The sequence below is a fragment of the Palaemon carinicauda genome, chromosome 20, assembly GCF_036898095.1.
Source record: "Palaemon carinicauda isolate YSFRI2023 chromosome 20, ASM3689809v2, whole genome shotgun sequence".
Classification (NCBI taxonomy): Eukaryota; Metazoa; Arthropoda; class Malacostraca; order Decapoda; family Palaemonidae; genus Palaemon; species Palaemon carinicauda.
This window is the reverse complement of record NC_090744.1, coordinates 78,246,134-78,251,133: the sequence shown is the minus strand read 5'-3', so window position 1 is coordinate 78,251,133 and position 5,000 is coordinate 78,246,134. Positions and strand designations below refer to the sequence as shown.

Below are 5,000 nucleotides of genomic sequence, written 5' to 3'. Positions count from 1 at the left end.
CGTTCAATCCCAGGTATGAGGTAGAAATTTATTTCTATTTGAACACGATGTTGTGTTGATATTAATCCATATTGACTCATTAGGGGTAATTTGAATGAATTACTACCAATTGTGTCACGTGGTGGCCCGGGAAATTGGGTAAAACTCGCTGGTAAGAGACTGATGTCTCGCCAGGTAAATCCTCGGACAGCTGGTAGCGGTCAGGTTCCAATTTCTTTTATGGGCTCTCGTGATATGGTTGGTTTCGACCTGGCCTTTCATTAGAAGGGGCTAGCGTTCGATCCCAGGTATGAGGTAGAAATTTATTTCTATTTGAACACGATGTTGTGTTGATATTAATCCATATTGACTCATTAGGGGTGATTTGAATGAATTACTACCAATTGTGTCACGTGGTGGCCCGGGAAATTGGGTAAAACTCGCTGGTAAGAGACTGATGTCTCGCCAGGTAAATCCTCGGACAGCTGGTAGTGGTCAGGTTCCAATTTCTTTTATGGGCTCTTGTGACATGGTTGGTTTCGACCTGGCTTTTCATTAGAAGGGCTAGCGTTCAATCCCAGGTATGAGGTAGAAATTTATTTCTATTTGAACACGATGTTGTGTTGATATTAATCCATATTGACTCATTAGGGGTAATTTGAATGAATTACTACCAATTGTGTCACGTGGTGGCCCGGGAAATTGGGTAAAACTCGCTGGTAAGAGACTGATGTCTCGCCAGGTAAATCCTCGGACAGCTGGTAGCGGTCAGGTTCCAATTTCTTTTATGGGCTCTCGTGACATGGTTGGTTTCGACCTGGCCTTTCATTAGAAGGGGCTAGCGTTCGATCCCAGGTATGAGATAGAAATTTATTTCTATTTGAACACGATGTTGTGTTGATATTAATCCATATTGACTCATTAGGGGTAATTTGAATGAATTACTACCAATTGTGTCACGTGGTGGCCCGGGAAATTGGGTAAAACTCGCTGGTAAGAGACTGATTTCTCGCCAGGTAAATCCTCGGACAGCTGGTAGCGGTCAGGTTCCAATTTCTTTTATGGGCTCTCGTGACATGGTTGGTTTCGACCTGGCCTTTCATTAGAAGGGGCTAGCGTTCGATCCCAGGTAGGAGGTAGAAATTTATATATATATATATATATATATATATATATATATATATATATATATATATATATATATATATATATATATATATATATGTCTCCACAAGCTTCAAAGTTCCCGCAACTGCCTCTATCAAGGATGTGTATATACACAAAATGAACTATGTACGATTGTGTGACACACGGTTGGTACAATATATATATATATATATATATATATATATATATATATATATATATATATATATATATATATATATATATATATATATATATATATATATATATATATATATATATATATATATATATATATATATATATATATATTGTACCAACCATGTGACACACAATCGAACATAGTTAATTTTGTGTATATACTAAGCTTGTATATTCGCTCTTCCCTCACACTAAAAAGAACCAGAATAAACATGACTGCTTTTCTCCTCTGTAACAGTGTCTGTTTTTGGACATGAAATTTCTTGTTGCTTAGAGCTTTTGCATATAAAGGAGAGTGTTCTATGATAAATTTGCTCAGTTGCTTTCATACTGTCTTTGAGTCACAACCTTCTCTCGGCCCGTCACATTGGTGACTGCGGAATTTGACTCGCTCCCACCGCTTTCCACCCACCCCTGCCCCTCGCCTCTCCATCGTTGGTACTATGGCGGACTCTACGGAAGTTGGCGCTGCGGCTGCCCCATTGAAACTTTCATCGTTCGCCAGAGGGGTGCATTTGCTTAGTTTGACCGCGCAAAAGTCCAGTTTCGCAACAAGGGCGTGACTCGCTCAACTACCAAAGCAGATTGTGTTCTCGCGGCGATACCCGAGGACACCTTCCCGGAAGTATCCGACTAGCTATGTGAACAAGGAGACAACTCAATAGCGTATGACGACCTCAAATCATACCTTCTGCAGCAGTACTTGTCGCCACCAGCCGCCCGTATAGCAAAGCTTTTTCAGCTCACGCAACAACCGTTGGGGGACCAAAGGGCTTCGCTTGCCCTCAGGAAAATGACCAGTATCACTTGCGTGCAACCTGCCGCAGACGGCTCTCCTCTTGAGGTGAACCTACTTCATGCCCTTTGGATATGCCGTTTACCCGGACCTATACGCGCTGCCATACCCGATGTCCATAGTTTACCCATAAAGGACTTGATGACCAAAGCCGACGCCCTTATAGACAGCCACTTCGAGACCTCCATCAACGTCTCCACCCCTTACGAAGAGGATGCCTATTCAACGTCAACCGAAGATGACGTGAATGCCGTAGGACGTACACATCTACCCCGTGACGCGCCGAAGCGCGATAAAGGCACTGACCACCCACCAATCGCTCTCGCCCCAACCAACGACTTCTACAGCCACTTACTAACTCCCATCCGCCGCAGATTTGCTACTACCACTTCAGATTCGGGGCAACCGCGAAGAAATGTGCCAAGGATTGTCAGTGGCCAAAAAACGTGTAAGTAGGCTATCGCTCTTGACAGTGGCCTCCCGTGTTTCTAATCTTTTCTTTTTACATGACGCAGGAACGGGCGTGCTTCTCGTTCTCTTTTGCCAAGGGAACTCTTAAGGACACGACGTAATCTTTCTAAATCTGTTGAAGTCCCCTTGGTAGCTGCTAACGGATCTGCGTTACCCACCTACGGTTACGAGAACCTCACATTATCATTCGGAAACGGTAAATCTAATTGGAAGTTTCTCGTTGCTGACGTCACATTGCCAATCCTCAGTGCAAATTTCCTCTCTCATTTCCACCTTCTGGTCGATGTTGCCTACGGATGATTGGTCAACACACACTCGTACATGTCGACACCTCTTCAACCCGCCCCCTCTAACCTCGCTCTCCACATCAGCGCAACCACGGATGCCTACGCCCACCTCCTCACATCGTACCCTGAAGTTTTCCATCCAGAACTTCTCCAAACGCCCACCGTTACTGCCAAGCATGGTATTTATCACCTTATCAAGATGACGGGACCCCCAGTCTTCGCAAAATTCAGACGTCTGGCACAAGAATGGTTGGCAGCCGCCAAACAGACGTTCGCCGAAATGGAGGATATGGGCCTTTGCTAAAAGGCCTCCAGCCCATGGTCGTCACCCTTACACATCGTTCTCAAGAAGGATGCCTCCCTCCGTCAGTGCGGGGATTACAGGCGCCTGAACATGCAAACAGAACCGGATCACTACCCCCACCCAAACATTGCCGACGTGACCTCCTACCTGCAGAAAGCGAAGGTTTTCTCTACGCTTGACCTCCTAAAGGGGTTTTAACAGGTGCCTATGAACCCAGAAGACATCCACAAGACCGCCATCACCACTGCTTTTGGTACATAAACCTTCAATTACTCCTAGTTTTGCCTTCGTAATGCTGGGGCCACATTTCAACGTCTCATGGATGGCATCTTAGGGAACCTCCCTTTCTGTGTATGTTATGTGGACAACATACATATGTTCTCCTCCTCAAAAGAGGAACACCTCCATCACCTGCGTATCGCGCTCAACCGCCTGCAACAAAACGGCCTTGCCGTCCGGTACGACAAGTGTACCTTTGGTGCCAAGGAAGTGTCGTTGTTAGGGCACCGTATCGCTCCTGAAGGAGTCCATCCCCTCCCTGAGAAGTAGAAGCCGTTCTGGACTTCCCCGCCCCTTCGACCGTCAAAGCTCTGTAGGAATTCTTGGGCATGATCAACTACTATCACCATTTTCTGCCAGCCATTGCCGCCACTCTTGATCCCCTCTACGCCTTCCTTAAGGGCAATCCAAAGGACCTGAGGTGGGGTCCCCTTGAATAAGCAGCCTTGTGCAATGTAAAGAAGGCCCTATACACTGCTGTGGCTCTCACTTTTCTTATCCTACATGCCCCTCTCCTTCTCTTCACCGATGCCAGTGACGTTGCTATTGGTGCATTACTCGAACAGGTAGTGAACGGCTTGCCCCGCCCATTGGCCTTCTTCATCAGAAAACTGTCCAAGGCAGAATCGGGTTATTCTACCTTCGATCGCGAATTGCTGGTGGTGCACTTGGCTGTCCGCCACTTTTGCCATTTCTTAGAAGGTAAGCCCTTCGTCATTTGCACAGACCACATGCCTCTGGTGCACACCTTCACTCGACAGTCTGACGCCTGGTTCACCCGGCAACGCCGATATCTCTCCGCCGTGGCTGAATACACTTGCACTCTTCAATACGTTCCTGGGAAAATGAATCCCGTTGCCGATGCCCTGCCAAGAAACACGTTGGCTGTCGTTCAACTGGGATTGGATTACAACACCCTGGCTGAAGCTCAACGACAGGATCCAGAGTATCAAGCATGCAAGACATCCTGCACGTCCCTGAGTTGGGAAGACTTCCCTCTTGAAGACTCCAACACCACCCTCCTTTGTGACGTCAGTACTGGTTGACCGCTACCTTGGATTCCAGCTCCCATGTGCCAGCAGGTGTTTGATTTCATTCACAGCCTTCCACATCCCTCGTGCCGTTCAACTTCACAGCTGCTGAAGGCGAAGTTCATTTCGCACAGCATTTCTAATGATGCTAATGATTGGGTCCGCGCCTGTACTTCTTGCCAAACTTCCAAAGTACTTCGACACACGGATTCAGGGGTGGTCACCTTTCCTCAACCGCAGCGTCGTTTTGCACACATTCATGTAGACGCTGTAGGCCAACTACCCACATCACAAGGATATCGTTACCTGTTTACCGTCATCGACCTCTCCACTCGTTGGCCTGAAGCCATTCCCATGGAAACTGCAACGTCCGCCTCATGTACATCTACCTTACTCTCAGGATGGATTGCAAGATTTGGTATCCCTCAGCATATTATTTCTGACAGGGGTACCCCTTTCACCTCTCAATTGTGGACATCATTAGCGAATCTCCTGGACATCACTCT

General features: G+C 46.7%; 1 protein-coding gene across 1 annotated transcript in view; it reads right to left on the bottom strand.

Annotated features, from left to right (window-relative positions):
- Positions 1–5,000, bottom strand: part of LOC137659519 (hemicentin-2-like) — a 639,274-nt gene that overhangs the window by 62,597 nt on the left and 571,677 nt on the right. The gene's annotated exons all lie outside the window — the stretch shown is intronic.